Source organism: Podarcis gaigeae (genome assembly GCF_964106915.1).
Source record: "Podarcis gaigeae genome assembly, chromosome: 6".
Classification (NCBI taxonomy): Eukaryota; Metazoa; Chordata; class Lepidosauria; order Squamata; family Lacertidae; genus Podarcis; species Podarcis gaigeae.
This window is the reverse complement of record NC_139682.1, coordinates 64,768,916-64,787,074: the sequence shown is the minus strand read 5'-3', so window position 1 is coordinate 64,787,074 and position 18,159 is coordinate 64,768,916. Positions and strand designations below refer to the sequence as shown.

Here is an 18,159-nt window from a genome sequence, read left to right as displayed (position 1 = left end):
TTAAGTGAGTAATCTCTCTCCCTCCCCCCTCCATGTCTTTGAATGCATTCCAATCACACAGGCCCAGCACATGCGCTGAGCTAATAAACCATAACAGCTCCATAACCGATCTGTTACTGTCTATTGACTCAACGATCCATGAAATAAAAATTCCTGCAACAGACTTTGATCAGAAAGACTAAAAGCCCTTTTAGAGCACTTACGGACTTTCACATACATAAACACCTATTTGGAAAAGGTGCGCTCGGCTGTAAGAGCTCCAGAAGAATTAGCATGCGCAGCTTGGAAAGGAGCATAATCGCACCAGTAACTAAAACTGGTTATAATTATAAGGCACCCTTCATCATATTGTCTTGACGGTGCAGTGCTGCAGTCTATTCAGTGAAAGATCATAGACTGGTAGGACAGGTGTCTTGCCCATCTGCTTCATCTAGCGATTCTTTTAAAGACAGCTTCAAAGCAGTGTCTTAAAAACAGCCCTCACATCACTCATGTTCAGGGGCACATTTCAGGATCAGCTTGGCCTCGTATTGTACCCTCATTTGGATTTATTTGAGGGATGCTGCCGTGCTCAGGCGACCCCCGTTGACTTTGACGACACTCGCATGAGCACGGAAACACCTTGGTAGCAAAGCGACGACGAGAGCTTTACTCCCTGACATGTACCCGTGTTAATTCATCCATTGACTCATTTGGAACTTGGCTACAAAGTGAAAAACATAATACGGTTGGGCTCTTGCGACTTCTTTCTAGGGCCGAGTAAACGATGGGCAGAAGGCTGTATGGATGAAACTACCTTGGAATTGTTGACAGGGATTGTTTTCCCCAGGACAACAGCCCAAAGATAACAACCTGTGAATTTTGACTGCATCATCAAGCTCCTATAGGAGGGTAGGCAATTGGGTGGCCTCCAAGTATCATTGGACTGCTATTCCCATCATCCCTCACTGCTGGCTACGCTGGCTGGGGCTGATGGGAGTTGGAGCCCAACACAGACAGACAGACAGACAGACAGACAGAGACTTCAAGCACTACTTGTACTTTTGGAGTGAGTTCCCAGTAGTGATGTATGGAAGTGAGAGCTGGACCATAAAGAAGGCTGATCGCTGAAGAATCAATGCTTTTGAATTATGGTGCTGGAGGAGACTCTTGAGAGTCCCATGGACTGCAAGAAGATCAAACCTATCCATTCTTAAGGAAATCAGCTCTGAGTGCTCACTGGAAGGACAGATCCTGAAGCTGAGACTCCAGTACTTTGGACACCTCACTTTGGAGAAGAGAAGACTCCCTAGAAAAGACCCTGATGTTGGGAAAGATGGAGGGCACAAGGAGAAGGGGACGACAGAGGACGTGATGGTTGGATAGTGTTCTCGAAGCTACCAGCATGAGTTTGACCAAACTGCGGGAGGCAGTGGAATACAGGAGTGCCTGGCGTGCTCTGGTCCATGGGGTCACGAAGAGTCGGACACGACTAATTGACTAAACAACAACATGTCTCTGAAATTGTAGGTGGGCAGAAGGCTGTTGTGCTCAGCATCTGCCTCCAGACTTATCTAAAATGGAATTTTCAGGGAAATGCCACACCTTCCTGCACTGAAAGGAATTCTGAGGCAAGGTCAAAGTGTTTTCTAGAAGGCAAGTGAAATTTCTCAAGGAGGTTTCTGCTGCCTGTCCAGATAAAGGCCATTAACTTTGCAAAACAAATTGGGAAAACGAAAAGAGAAAAGAGGAAAAGGAAATCCCTGCACAATGGCTCGTTGCTGATGTGGACTGACCACTAGAGGGGGATGCGAGACACATTTTGGACTCCTGAAACATTATCTCTGTCTTTCTTTTTCATCTGCACTCTGTTGTGCTTTTAAGGCTATAGATTAGCTATATCCTTCAGTTACATTTTATGAGCTTAATTGAACATGTTCATCCTGGAGAGATAATTCAAATTATATTTACTTTACCAATACTAAGAAGTGCTGGGTAAAGAAGCAGAGAAAACAGTAGCAGGTCTGAGAACTGCCAAGGTAGATAATGATACTATGCTTTTAACCATTTTATTTTATCACGAGCACCGCAGTTTTGTTATTTTCTGACGCATGCTTCTCGCGCGTCAGCACATTCATGAAGCGGAAGCTTACCTCTAACAATAGGTGCTCGGGAATGCCGTTGCAGTTTCTTTTAAAATAAAAATAAAATAAAACCCTATTATTTAATTTTCAAAAGGGGGAGAGAAAAAAACAGCGAAGACTCTTTCTGTTTGACAGTCTCTTAATCCCTACAGGATACCAGTGAGCCCTGAATGAAATCGGTCTATTTGACACTCTTGGCTACATCCCTCAAAAGAAAGACACAATCTGTGATCACTTACAAGACACCGCAGATTTCAAGAGCACAGCAATACTGTAAGTGGGGTTAGAGAACCTGGGGGGAAAAATTAATCTCTTTAGAAGATCTGGCTTTGCCCCATACATCAGTAACCGTGCTCTTGTCTTTTAAATGTACTGGGAAACCTAACACTTGTGCTGTTGGTTGTCTTTAATATAATGCTTTTTCACTGCAGGGCAGAAAATAGAGAAGAGAAAATGGCCACAGCACAAGGGTGTTCTTACTCTGTCTTGAACTCATTCTGTGGTTCCTAGATCTTGCAGATTAATAACAGAAGACACAGCAGTAGATTCAATTTTCTGTCAAATGAGCTGACACCTTGTCGGGAATAAAGGTTAGAAGCTGACATAGAGTAGTCATTTCATTTTTATATAGCTACTTAAATTACTCTGCTACTCAGCATATCACAAACCTTAAAGTGGGAGGGGGGGAGGTTAATTCTCTCCAGGAGTAAGGATAAATGGCCCCGAAATTTAGGAGTTTTTGTAGAGGAGGACCCAAGGGCTAAGAGGAATCTATTCTGCAGCAACATCCCACACTTATTATACAATGAAGCTTCGGGTTCTCAGCTTACTGAAGCATAGCTGTCAAGTGTCCCTTATTTGAAGGGACAGTCCCTTATTCCAGCGCCATGTCCCGCTGCTGTCCCTTATTGATAGATGTCCCTTAAATGTCCCTTAAATGATGTCCCTTAAATTTCAAAGGAAGCAGCTCCTCTCCCTCCCTCCCTGCCGGCCAGGGAGGAGGGAGGCTCCAATTGTGTTGCTTGGCTGTGTTGCTCACTCAATAAGAAGTCTAAGAACAACTGGGGGGTGGAGCTTGCATGCCTTGTGTGTGGCTAGTTAATGCAAGCTGAAGGGGTTTTTGAATGCTGGACACCATTTTGTTGCACGTGCTGCTGCAAACTTTGCAGTGCAAAGCCAGGCCCGGGAGCCATCTTAAGTTGAGGCTGCATAGGCCTTGTGGTGCATGTGATTCAGATTCTATTCAGTTGAACCTCTGGTTACAAAGTTGGTTGGACAGTGTTCTCGAAGCTACGAGCATGAGTTTGACCAGACTGCAGGAGGACAGGAAGACTGGAGTGCCTGGAACAGGTGAGGCTGCAGGTCCCTTATTTTGGCTGCTGGTCCCTTATTTTCAAGGCTGCTGGTCCCTTATTTTCAAATCTGTAAGTTGACAGCTATGCTGAAGGTTGTGGGTGTTTGCAGTTGACCTGCTCTTGGGCATTTGTTCTGATTTGTTTGCAGGGAGGTTGGATGATATTGCCTCAAAGCAAGTGTTATCCCATACTTTCCAGGGCGTTTCCCCATCACTTCCAGAGGCAGGAATGCTTCCGAATGTTAGTTGCTGAAAAACACAGGAGGGGAGAGTGCTCTTATGCTCAGGTCCTATGAGGGGGTTTCTCATAGGCATCTGTGTGGCCACCAGGGCTGGATTTAGGCTTGATGAGGTCCTAAGCTCCTGAAGGTAATGGGGGCCTTTATATGTCCAGCTGTCCTTTGTCACTGTTTTTTTGTGTTGAATATATGCTACATGGTAATTTATGGACCTAATAGGTGCCTAAAGCCATTTGCACATAACAAAATATGTATTTTATCAAAGTCATTGTTGAACTGAAATACAATTAAGAAGAAGTATACAGTGGTACCTCTAGTTACGAACTGAATTTGTTCCGGAGGTCCGTTCTTAACCAGAAATTGTTCTTAACTAGAGGCGTGCTTTCGCTAATGGGGCCTCTTGCTGCTGCTGTGCCGCCAGCGCACGATTTCCGTTCTCATCCTGGGGCAAAGTTCTCAACTTGAGATAACTCTTCCAGGTTAGCGGAGTTTGTAACCTGAAGCGTTTGTAATCTGATGCGTTTGTAACTTGAGGTACCAATGTATTAATAGTGAAATACAATTAAGAAGAAGTATATTAACAGTGAAATAATTATTAAGCTCTAACTTAAAATGATTTTTTATATGATTATGGCTTTCATTTTATGGATCAATGGTCTCGTTAGTAAAATTAATGTTCAATTGCTGCTTTAGGGGTTGTTTTTAAAAGTCTGGAACGGATTAATCCGTTTTGCATTCTATGGGAAAGCGCGCCTTGTTTTGGAACACTTTGGTTTTGGAACAGACTTCTGGAATGGATTAAGTTTGAGAACCAAGGTACCACTGTATACAGAAATGAGCAAACCAGTGATATTTTAGGGAGCAGGCTAGCAGACGGGGCCCTACAAAACACTGTTGCTGTATGTAGGATTTATTTTAATTTTTTTTATGTTATATTTTGAAAATGTACATCCAGGGTTTTTTTTCCTTTAAATTTTATTGGGGCCCCCAAGAGAGTGGGGCCCTAAGCTACAGCTTGTTTAGCTTATACGTAAATCCAGCACTGGTAGCCACTATAAGAATAGGATGCCAAACTTGATGAGCCACAGATCTGATCCAACCAGCTTTTCTTATGAGCCTTATCACAAAAAAGATCTAGGCTGAATCTAGACACATCTGTTAGAAAATAAGACTAAATTGCTTTCTAAAATGTATAAATTAATATTAGAATAGCATGGACAAGTCAAATCAGTTATGATATACTGGGCGATGGACTTTGGATATAATATGCAACTTGAAGCGTGGGAGAGGCTATGGAACCGGGATTCAAAGTTTACAGCATGTTATACTTAGAAAGAAAACTGCATGATAATGATGTGTTGGTGGTAGTTAACACCTAGTAAATTAGCAAAAATGTGAAAAACAAGGTCAAATACATGCTGGAAATGTAAGGAAAAGAAGACACCTTTTATCATATGTGGTGGACTTGTAAAGTTGTGAAAGAATTCTGGGAGATGATATATAATGAACTGAAAAAAAGTTTAAAATAACCTTTTCTTAAAAAACCCAAAGCTTTCCTTCTATGAATTCTAGTTGCCGAAATACCAATGGACCAGAAGAGACTATTTATATATGTGACCACTGCTGCCCAGATGTTAGTAGCCCAGAGACAGAAAGAAGACCTAGTACCTACCAGAGAAGAATGGCAGAAAAAACTGATGGATTATGCTGAGATGGCAAAAATGACTGGAAAAATCAGAAACCAGGAAGATCAAAATCCCAATAAGGAATGGGGAAATCATATAATTTACCTTAAAAATCATTTCAAACAATCAAAATCATTAGTAGGACTGGAATGACACTTGTAGTTTAACATTAGACTGTGTTTTTAATGGGATTTTAATAGAATTGGATTAATAGAGAAGATGCAGAAAGAAAAAAGTTAACATAAGGACCCACAAAGGGGAGGGGGGGTCCATGGGAATTTATGGAATTTTCTTTTTCTTTTGGTTGTTTGATAATTGTTTGTAAATTTCAAAATCTGAAAATTAAACAAATTTTATATTAAAAAACAGACACATCAAAAATGCGTTTTAGGAACATTTGTTGTAAACCGCAAAGTGATTCTCTCTAGTGGAAGCCTGTGCACAGTTTTCCACTAGTGGTATGGGGGTAGCTCAGTTTGTTAGAGTGTGGTGCTGATAATGCCAAGGTTGCAGGTTTGATCCCCATAAGGGATAGCTCAATATTCCTGCATTGCAGGTTGTTGGACTAGATGATCCTCAGTGTACCTTCCAACTATGATTCTATTATTTCCTCTTAGATTTTTTCTCTTCTCTCACCTACCCCCTTCAAGTTGGCTTGCAGGGGTCACGAGAACCCACAGAACAGTGCACAGGGGCAAGAAAAGTCAGATTGTTCCATTAGGAAGCAGAAATGCTTGTGCTGATGGAGGAATCTGTTTAGTGCTACCTCAAATTCCTCCTTAATAAATTAGAACCATTCCAGATTAACATTGTGAGCGCCCCAAATTAGGTATTTCCACACTTCTCCAGCTATGTAAATTAATACTGGCCATCGTATCCAAATTTAATGACTGTCAGAATATACTGATTTATCTCTGATGTTTTCGATATTGGCAAAATTATTCACATATGAATGCCAACACCCACCAGTTTTCAGACATCCACTGTAACCTATCCAGGCTTTCTCCCTCTTTTTTTAGCATTACATTTGCCAAACATACTTGCATCATGGGCACAAAGGTTATCATATGCTTGTTCCATTTTTATTCATAAGATGCATCCTATCTCACATCTTCTTTATCTCCTTTGAACGTGCATGTGCAGAAAGGCTACGTTACAGCCATTCCCCTCTTTGCCATAACTAGCTTCTTGTTTCACTTCATCACAACTGATAGCAGATCTCTAGTTGGCAGCAAAGCCCGTTACAAATGATTGTGTGCTCCTTTTGGATAGCAAAGAGAAAGGCCTTATCTCGAAACTTTATCTACTCTTATTACAGACACCCGATAAATATAGCAAGAAGGTTTATGTGGGGGAAAATGGGAGGGGGATTTAGATATGTACTTGTCTGTGATCTACCACTTGGACATCAGAGAGCTTTCTTCTCACCATGCGGAGAGGCCTCCTTTAGAATACACTTTCATCAGTATCCATCTTATCCCTTGAATGGGACTGCTATAAAATCCACAAAAGACCAAACTTTCATTGTTGCAAAGGATGTAAAATGAAAGCATGTTTTTAGCTTAAAAGGAATTGCAGCACAAGCCGAACCTTGCCTACTCAGAAGCTAGTCCTGTTGAATTCAGAGAGGATCACTCCCAGGTAAGCAGGGTTAGAATCGCCCTCTTAATTTACCAGGAAACTGACCTAGTGTTTACCTGAAGGATTCTATTCTTAAGGAGCAATAGAAAATCATGGCAAATGTCTTGCTACAAGACAATATTGCTACTGTGTAATCATGGAAGAGGAAAAGATCCCAGAATTTAATGAGGGGGTCTTAACAGATGTGGCACTGCCAAAAATGATCAAGCTAAGAGTTCAAGAAAGAGATAAATTGATACATTGGCAGGCTCAGACTACACACTTGCAATCAGCAAAATTTGGATAAAATTAGAAGAAGAATTGATGAAGTATAAGGAAATGCAGAAGAATTTTGTTAAAATCTGAAGAAGAATTGATGAAGTATGTGTATGGAAATGCAGAAGAATTTTATTAATACAAGGAACCAGAAGAGGAAATGGAGGGAAGTCATGAGGTCTAAAGAACCTCAAAGATAAGGTTTTGAAATGTTTTTGTGAATGGGGATTGGGGGAATTTGTTTTTTGTAGTTAATTATGGAAATTAATTGTGGAAAAAACAATAGAATTCCATTTCAAAAAAAGAAGAAATAGAAAGAAAGAGAAAAGCTTTAAACAATTTCCGGATAAAGCAAACATTCTAATCACGGATTGGAAGAAAACATAGCTTTTTCATTATTCCTTTCAGAAATCCTGGGGGCGGGGGGAAAGAACTGTTGCCCCATCTCTGTAAGCTTTTAAATAATGTCAAAAGAGATTGTCTAGCTGTCCTGGAAAAGCTATCCCAGAGTGCCAGCTCTGTGGAAGGATCCCCCATCCCTCCTGGAGACCAAGACAGGGAGAAGGGAATGCAGAGTGGGAGGAGCCCTGGTACTGCAGTTGCTCCCTTGAAACATTAACCATAAAGGAAGAGGAAGTCCAGCACAGCAAGGCATGCACCCAAGGTCCCTGGACAGTCATTTGCCTCATTTTGCCCCAGTTCTAACACTGGGGGCTTAATCTGGATGAGATGCCATTTTTAAATGGAAATATTCACAGCATGAATGGCATCTCGCCTTGTTTGATTCCACAGAGGACAAGCAACTGTCCATTTGTGAAGGGTTAATGAGTGGCTCCCTTTAAATAAAGAAAAACAAACAACACCGCCTTATTGTATTTACAGCTTGGCTGCCTTTAGAATATACCTTACACTTAATAATGCAGCAGATCGTCGTGGCTGATGGGCAAGATGACAAATAGTTACATTCCTCAAATAGCTTGGATTTAATAGCTTGTTACACTATACAAATGCCTTATGTGAGCAAAGTGCCTATTGACTTCATCAATGTTTGAATTACTTTCCATGTAATATTGACTTTCCCACATAGCTACACAAAGTGTGGGCAGAATAGTCTTTTGTGTTTAAAGAATCCAGCTTTCAAAACTGTTTAAAACCATTTCTGTGTAGCTGTCTTTGATCTCTTGAACGTTTCTTCGCACTGCTTTTCCAATGGCGGCATTCAGGCAGGTGAGCTAAATGTCTGTCTGCATAGGGTAGCCAATTATTTCTGCCATCTGCCTAAAGCAAGCCCTAGTATGGCTATTTTAGCCACTTAAAGTGATGTGTGTATATATAAAAAATATAGAACTTCCCATATTATTGTTAATTTGGTTGCCATGTGGACAGCCACATGCAATTATGTCAATAATAATAATAATAATAATAATAATAATAATAATAATTTATTTGTACCCCGCCCATCTGGCTGGGTTTCCCCAGCTACTCTGGGCGGTTTCCAACAAAGATTAAAAATACATTAAATGACACATTCCCCCCGCCCTTGATAGAATGCATGTGGTTCCAGGCGACCCTATCACTGCCTGAGTCTTAACAGGGAGAGAAAGGTGGCAGGAATTTCAAAGCATGTGAAAAGGAATTCTGAAATATACCGGTAGTTACACTTCAGTGACACCCCTTTTTCTTCATTCATCAAGGTTACCACGAAGATCCCACCTCCCTCCCCAGTTTCTATCTACTGAGGGGCATGTACATGTTCTTACTTCTCTCTCTATCCCCCCACCCCATTATTATTATTTTCTTAATTCCAGTATTATGTCCACTTCTGGCTTTTGCAAGGTCGTTCAACTACCTACATGCAACCTTTCTCCATTCCTGGTTTCCTCAAGGGAAGATTATTACACGTAAGATTATTAACAACAGTAAAAAAACACAATAGCAGAAGAGACATTTAAAAGAAGTCTAAAACCCCAAGAAAGGAGACATTCATAGTAGAAGAGACACATTTATCCAGCTGGGAAAGCCTGTCACAACAAGAGTGTCTTCAATTGTTTCTAGAAAGTGCAGATAGTGGGGGCCTGTCATATCTTGACAGGAACGCTATTCCACAGTACAGGGGCAGCCACACTAAACTTTTTTTGTTAAGAGACTGTACTCCATAGGAGGGTTGAAAATTTAACTGGAAGATAACATTTCAAAACCTGCACCATGAAATTAAAGAAGACCCACTGAAACCAGCCACCAGCTTCTGAGTTGTCTGCCATTTCTTGTTAGGCACTGCAATAGGCCTTCATAGCTTGAGATCCATCAAAATGAATACCACGAACCAGCCCTGTATTGTTGCCTGCAAGGTGCTTGACATCCTCATTTTTTAAAGACCCAAACAGGAAGCAGAAATTTGAGATTGACTAAGCCCCTGGTGAGCTGGAACATATGAATGGAAAGCTGTGTTTTGCTTGCCGGGCATAAAGACACAAAATTGTCCCATTCAATTTATGGTATGTTTCTTGTTGTGAAATAGTTGGGTTTTGTGTTTGTTTGTTTTTTGTACTTCAAAGAAGGCTTGAAATTTAGCCCTGGAATGTGACACCTTAGGAGGAAATGAGACCTAAAGACTAAGAGGGTAGGTGTGTGTGTGTGTGTGTGTGTGTACTAAAGAAACTATGGAAAAGAGAAACTTAAACTGAGCTCTGCTGCCCATCTCAATTGCCGAGAGGTAGAGAATGATTAGAAGAAGAGGAGGAGTTTGGATTTGATATCCCGCTTTATCATTACCCGAAGGAGTAAAGAAAAGTGGGTAAATAGAATTGGCTAGTGAGTTAGAGGGGAATTGGAAAAAGTAGGATGAGCTGAAATCACAAGGAAAAAAACCTGTATGGAAAGGGTTGCAGCACTGGCGGAGGAAGAGGAGGGGGGGGGGAGCGCAGCCTCTAACGTTTGTCCACTGAAAATAGGGACATCCTAAGGAAAAGTGGGACATTCTGGGATCAAATCAGAAACCAGGATGGCTTCTCTAAATCAGGGACATCCCTGGAAAATAGGGGCACTTGGAAGGTCTGGATTCATAGTGGAATATATTTGCAGAATATCTGAAGAGCTACGGTATGTTAAACAGTCTAAAATGTTCGCAGGGTTCATGTAAATTCAGCAGTTTAAAGCATTGAAGATCTAGGGGGGAAGGATAAATATGAATATATGGGGAAGGTAGAATATGCAGTCTTAATGGATAAATAAATGGAACCATGGAAGGGGGGAAGGGAAGTCAATGACTCAGTGTAAGGTTATATTTAATGAAATCTGAAATATTGTAATGGAAAGTTTTATATATATATATATATATATGAAGATGACGAGTGAGACCTCGTCGAAACGTCGCCTAGACACCCCAACTTTTACACGGGAAGACACCCGAGGACACCAAAACCTGCATTCCTGTACCCGTGAAAATCTACGAAAGCAAATATATATATATATATATATATATATATATATATGCAGGTTTTGGTGTCCTCGGGTGTCTTCCCGTGTAAAAGTTGGGGTGTCTAGGCGACGTTTCGACGAGGTCTCACTCGTCATCTTCATATATATATATATATAAAACTTTCCATTACAATATTTCAGATTTCATTAAATATAACCTTATATATATATATATATATATATATATATATATATATATATATTTGCTTTCGTAGATTTTCACGGGTACAGGAATGCAGGTTTTGGTGTCCTCGGGTGTCTTCCCGTGTAAAAGTTGGGGTGTCTAGGCGACGTTTCGACGAGGTCTCACTCGTCATCTTCAGGCTGGTGCTTTCGGCTTCTTGTTACTGGAACAGAGCGGGATCTCAATGTTTGAGTTCCTATAAATACTGTAGAGGGGGTGTGGAAGGAAAAACTGGATAGCTTCCTCACACATCTCAACAACTTACACCCCAAAATACAATTCACTATGGAAATAGAAGCCAACAACCAACTTCCCTTCCTTGACGTCCTAATCTACAAAAAACCTGATGGCTCCCTAGGACACACTATCTACCAGAAAAAAACACACACCAACCGCTACTTACATGCACAATCACACCACCACCCTGCACAAATAAACTCCGTAGCCAAGACTCTCATCTCCAGAACCAAACGCCTGGCTGACAAAGACCACTTGACTACTGAGTTACAGAATCTCTCAAATGTGTTAATTGCCAATGGATACCAGCAAAACAGGATTACGAAGCTAATCCAAAAGGAAACACCCCCCAAAAACCAAGACACAGAAGAAAACAATGGCATGGCCCTCCTTCCTTATATCAAGGGCACTACAGATAAAATTAGCAAAATCCTCCATAAACACAATATCAAAACAGCCTTTTGCACCAACCAAAAAATAGCCAATATCCTCAGAAACCCCAAGGATAAAATCCAGTTGGAAAACCAAGGGATCTATGAAATACCCTGCAAAGTCTGCCCAGCCACGTACATTGGACAAACAAACAGACGAATAAATGCACGTATCGCAGAACACAAGAATGCCGTCAAAAAAGAAGAAAAAACTTCCTCTCTTTTCCAACACATGAAAGAAACAGGACACGAAATTAATTTTGCAGATTCCAAATTGCTCTTTAACACGGAACATCACCACAAGAGAATAATCATGGAAGCCATCGAGATAGAGAAACACCCTCACAACATGAACAAGCGTGACGACACATCCCGCTTGCCAGACATCTGGAAATTAGCCCTCCCCACAAAAACTGACACCAGATCCAGAGGCACACAGAACGCCAACACCAATCAACCACACCAGACCCAAACCCAGACCCTCTCCACAGATGAATTACTAACACCATCCAGTAGCCAATCCATGGTGGCACCTCCGGATGCTGCACCCCCCTGCAATCCCTACACAGATCTGGCTGACACAAGCCACAAAACCACAGCTCGCCCCTATACACGAAGCCAAGCCAAAGCACAACTAAGTGCAATACAGCCATCTTCTCAGGAAAACTCTTCACAAAGTTCAAGAGGTCAAGACACAAAGACTTTAGCAACTAATCCACACCTAATGACCCACCTAAGTGGTACTCAGGATATCACTCAAGAAATCACTCAAGGTATCTCTCAAGTAATTAAGGAACAAAAGAAGAAAAGGCACACTAGCCTGGGAACTTCCTCTCTGCCCAGAACATTGGAGGCTAGACACCACACCCCCTCTACAGTATTTATAGGAACTCAAACATTGAGATCCCGCTCTGTTCCAGTAACAAGAAGCCGAAAGCACCAGCCTGAAGATGACGAGTGAGACCTCGTCGAAACGTCGCCTAGACACCCCAACTTTTACACGGGAAGACACCCGAGGACACCAAAACCTGCATATATATATATATATATATATATATATAATGTGTGTGTGTGTGTGTGTGTGTGTGTGTTCTCCTAATTTTAGATGTTGTTTTTCAGCCAAGTATTGTGTAAATGAATGTATATACCAGAATAAGTATGCACAAAAATGCATATATTGCTAAAAAATAAGATACAAAAATGCATTAGGGAAAAATTCTTTGCAAAAAATGTTTATAATAGGAGAAAGTCACACTGAAATGCTGCTGAATATTCATAGATACATTTAAATCCCCCCCCCCAATACAAATTGATGTAGAAATGTGAAGAAATGAACAGTGCAGGGGGTGGGGGACTAAGTAACTGAAATGGATGGATTCAGCTATTCCTGTTAGTAACAAAACCAAACTTTACAAGATGGACAAATCCACATAGTGAAGTTACGGACTTCAGCAACTTCACTGTTCATAACCAGATGATAAGCGAGCTCTCTTTGAAAAACATTGCTTTGTTCTTTCTGGCACTGGACAGCAGAACCATAAACATTACTGACCACCACTTATCTGCACCCAGATTAGGGAAATCATCTTTCTCATGTTGCTGGCCCCTAACCAGGATCCAAAGGGTTACACAACGTGTTCTGTGCATGCACCAAGACGTTTCCTGTTCTCTCTGAAAGCTCTTGTGCTTCCTAACTCCATTCACTTCTGAACAAGGGGACCCGCTTGCAAAATGGGAATTCCACGTGCCTCAGAGAGTTGCAGTTAAAAATCAAAATCGGCAAGCTCTTCCCTTCTGCAAGTAGAAGCACTTTCTGCTGTTTGGAGCCCAGCCTCTGTAACTACCTTGGAAACCCTTTTGAGCTTTCTGCTGAATTACCATCCTAGACTTCCCATGTGCATCTGACAGAGGATGAGCTATGAGCTCTCTGCTGGTGCTTAATAAGTCAAAGAGGATTATAATTGCAAGGAAAGGCTGAACTGCACCAGCCACAAGCAAGATTTGCAGCCTCACGGGATATGTTAGACATCTCAAGAGCCCGCCTTTCTTTTCCCATTAAGAATGTCAGCTTAGGAAGTGGTGAATTTGCTTGTAGCTTTCAGGGAAGTCAACATCAGGGCGCAGCAGTTTTTAGCACCAAGCTGTTGACAACAATCATATTTTCGGTGTTCCACAGCAGCATCTTTTCGATGCAGCGGTCAGAACTTGGACACAAGAACGCTCCTATGTGTGATCAGCATGCACCTCACAGATGCTTTCAAATTCAAAAGACCAACTATTTCTGCTTACTTGAGGAGAGGGCATCTTATCCAAGTAATATACAAAATGCAACTTTCGTTTGAATGAGCTTGTCTGTGTTGCTACCGTTCCCCACCCCTCACCCCACACAATTATTTTAAAATTCAGTGCATGAATTTCTCACACACAGTTTAAACACAGCTACACACATATGATAATTCAGCAAGGTTCTGTAAATTTATGAATTATTTTGCTACATCAGCCGCAAGGAACTGGCAGCATCTGTCTATGTTCGTACTTGCTTCTCCTGTGTTCAAAATATGTATCTATCAGTATAACAGTTCAATGATAACACATCTCAAAGCAGCATCAAAACAAATTTGGACCTGGGAAAATAAAAAATGGAGTTATCTGGGGTTGACGAAACAGGTATCAGATGAGTCTCTGGTATCCCCTCTAAAGGAGTATCCCCTCTAAAGGAAACTAAACTCTCCAGGGACTTTCTATTGCAGAAGTGGAAAATCAATATAGAATATTACAATATAAAGCTTGGAATACAATTAGCTTACAAGGCACAGTTTGGAAGGCCTTGAGTGATAAATAGAGGCATGCACAGACCTCATTCTCCCAAGCAACCCATCACATTGCTGCACATGTGCTGAAGAGTAAAAACAATAACAATTTAAGAGTTCAGTGAAGAAAACTGGCAGCAATAAGGCCAACATGTTGTTAATGGGTTACATGCAGCTTGATGCTAAGTTGTTTCAGCACTGGAATTTCTCTGTGCCAAATAGAATATTATCCCCCTCTTCTCCCTCCATGTGCCCCTAAATCATTTCTGGGTTCCAACCCTCCAGCAGAGATTTGGGGACAGTGGAGGGAACACATGCGGGGTGCGGGTGGAATCTCATTCCACTGGAGCAAATCCTTACGCTAATGCAAATATTTCATTGAATATTGCCCCATGGAAAGACCTGGCAGAGTCAGTAACAGGTGTTCTACCTCAGGGACATAAGCAGTCAAAAGTCTTGCAGCCAGTTGTTTGTACAGTGGTACCTCTGGATATGAACTTAATTCGTTCTTGGGGTCCGTTTTTACCCCGAAACATTCATACCCAGAGGTGCAATGTTCTGCGCAGGCACGGGCAGCGGAAACCTTTCCTTTACTTCTGGGTTTGCCGTGTGCGTAGCCCGAAGCATTCACAAAGGGGGCGGTTTGTATCCAGAGCTACCACTATACACAAGCTGGAGCTTCAAAACAATCTTCAAGGGCAGCCACACATGTAACACATTGCAGTAGTCAAGTCAAAAGGTTACAGTGCATGAATAACTGTGATCAGGTCTCTCTATCCAGAAAGGGCTGCAGTTGATGTATCAGCCACAGCTGGAAGAAGGCTCTTCAAGCCTCTCATGCCATCTAGGCCTCCAGGGAGAAAGCTGGACCCAAAAGCACCACATTCAGACCTGGTTAAGCTCCACCTCTCCAGACAGCACTTATTAACAGTACTTCCACCTTATCTGAACTGAGTTTCAGCTTATTGACCCTCATACTGTCACCAATACCAGGCACAGGTTCAGCACAACCATTACATCATTCCATTAACATGCAGATTAGGCTTATTGACCAACATGGTTGCCACTCTGGTACAGCACTCAGTCCCTCTTATTCAGCCTCCCTTCCTAATTAATTTATTTGCATGTGCTTCATTAGCATACTGTTAAGGGTATCGGGTGGCTGCTTGAGAGCAATCAGGCAAGATGCCTCACTAGTCTGTTCTAAAGCTTTCTTATTGGTGCTTAAAAAAACCTTTACAATGCAGAGCACCTCTATTCCACGTCTTGCTCATTCACTGGCAGAATCTGAGAGTGGGCGGTCCTTAAATCTTCCCCAGCAGAGTAGTTTCCTGACCCCCAGTCTGCGCCTCCCCTCTCTGCGCGAAAGCCTACTGCGCAAAGAGGGCTTGGGTAAAGGGGGACCTCCCTCCTCCCCACCTTTGCCAGGTGTCTTGGCACTGCCTTGAATCTCCTCCCCACTAGAGGCGTGGCTTCCTTCCTCCACTGAGGAAGTGCTGCTTCCCACAATCTCTGGGGGCTCTCTGTAATCCATCCGCCTTTTCCCCTCTCGCCCCTGAGCCGATGGCAGTTCCCTGACACATACCCTCCAATGAAAATACAGATGTCCCATTCCATAATGATAATTTTACCATTTATACCCCACACATCTTACTGGATTGACCCAGCCATTCTGGGCAGCTTCCAACATGTATAAAAACATAATAAAACATTAAACATTTTTAAAAAACCCTTTCCTATACAGGATTGCCTTCAGATGGCTCAGGGGTCAGATAATTCATTACGACCCACCAACATTTCTCCAATGAAAATAGGGATGTTCTAAGGAAAAATTGGACATTCTGGGTTCAAATCAGAAACTGGGATTGCTTCTGTAAATCTGCAACTGTCCCTGGAAAATAGAGACAGTTGGAGGCTCTGTATTAGCACTTAAGGTAAAGGTAAAGGGACCCCTGACCATTAGGTCCTGGGGTTGCGGCACTCATCTTGCTTTATTGGCCGAGGGAGCTGGCGTACAGCTTCCGAGTCACATGGCCAGCATGACTAAGCCGCTTCTGGCAAACTAGAGCAGTGCACAGAAACACCGTTTACCTTCCTGCCAGAGCGGTACCTATTTATCTACTTGCACTTTGACGTGCTTTCAAACTGCTAGGTTGGCAGGAGCAGGGACCAAGCAATGGGAGCTCACCCCATCACAGGGATTCAAACCCCCAACCTTCTGATCGGCAAGTCCTAGGCTCTGTGGTTTAACCCACAGCACCACCCATGTCTGGGAAATAAATGCATTTTTAGCTGAATCTTGGGCACCTTGTTTCATTGGCTATATATGAAAGATAGGAGTCTAAATGCTATTTACTGTCTATGAAAATATAATCCCAAGGTCCAGTTTGCCCTGAAAGATCTTTGTTATTGGCAGTGATTTAAAGCTGAGTTTGGAGGGATGGAATGAAAGTCAAACAGCAACATATTTTAACTTGCCCAGGGTAGTGTGTCAATGTGAGCATCTGTGAAATGCAATTGCACTGTGAGTGTTCTTGTGAACCATTATTTGTCATCTATTCAGAGTTAGAGGTAGGCCCATTTTAAACTACTATAAGACAGAGAAAATAAGGGGGGGGGGGATTTGAGAAATGCCCACACTGTGAATAATGCTTTCCTTAACGTTCGGATAACACAAATGGAACCATGGTTGAGTGGAGCAATATACAACTTTCTTCAAAAATAAAGACTTTGAAGGGAAAGAAGAGGTTGGACAAATTTCAGCATAAACACTGAGTAGTTCTGGAGAAAGGAATGAGTGACTGGAAGTGGGATTTGGAATGAACTTCTTGACCCCAATGACAGCATCACTGCTGCAGTAAGCCCGACTGCTTACTGTTGTAAGGAACCTGTCAGCTTTGTTGACTGGGGATTTTGTGCTCCTGTTTCTCCCACCAACCCTCATGTGTCACCCCTTTATTGTATATTACTCGATGCATAAGGAGCACCATACCTCACTGAAGTATTTCTCAGATTTCATCACAAATCTCCTCCCAGTACTCTATAAAGCTTGGTTCACCAACTATTTTTTCAAGGTAGGTAGTCACGCAATCACACTCCTGTGGTTTAAGCAAGTTAGAATAAGTATAATTGTTTCTCTAAATCTGTTATTGTCACTGCAAGAATCTTTTTTTTTTTTTTAAATGACTGCAGATTTCAGGGAATAAAAGTGAAGGTCTAGACTCTGCAATACCACCACTTTGCAAAAACATGTTATTCTTTTCCTTGCTCTGGGTTTTGGCTTTGTAGTTCCTGTGGGGGACTGGGGAATTTCTTACAGCCAGACAATGCTATGTACTTCCATTTCCTTTCTCTAAGCTTTGTTATGGTTCATCTACCAACTGGATCAATGAAGGAACTCAGAAAGAGAAAGCAGGCAGCCAGAACAGTATATTGTAGCTGCCATGTGGCCATTATCAAAATCAGTAGCCCTGAGCAGTGGCGTAGCGTGGGTTGTCAGCACCCGGGGCAAGGCAAGTAATTTGCACCCCCTAACCCGTGGATTTGCGCCCCCTAACCCTAACCCCCAGCTGTTGCGCCCGGTGCGGCCGGCCCCCCCTGCACCCCCCACGCTACGCCACTGGCCCTGAGTCACTTATTTCTCTATCATCCAATAAAATTTGGAAATGCAAAATGAGTGATATGATGCTAGGCTGCAGGTTTCCCTGTCCCTTACACTAGGTT

General features: G+C 42.1%; 1 protein-coding gene and 1 long non-coding RNA gene across 2 annotated transcripts in view; one reads left to right on the top strand and one right to left on the bottom strand.

Annotated features, from left to right (window-relative positions):
- LOC310846447 (serine/threonine-protein kinase TNNI3K) overlaps nucleotides 1-18,159 on the bottom strand; it is a 151,975-nt gene that overhangs the window by 74,484 nt on the left and 59,332 nt on the right. The gene's annotated exons all lie outside the window — the stretch shown is intronic.
- On the top strand, nucleotides 1,921-5,662 carry LOC310846512. The gene is made up of 3 exons (XR_014565369.1): nucleotides 1,921-2,018; nucleotides 2,276-2,396; nucleotides 5,289-5,662. It is a non-coding gene; the product is annotated as an uncharacterized lncRNA (long non-coding RNA).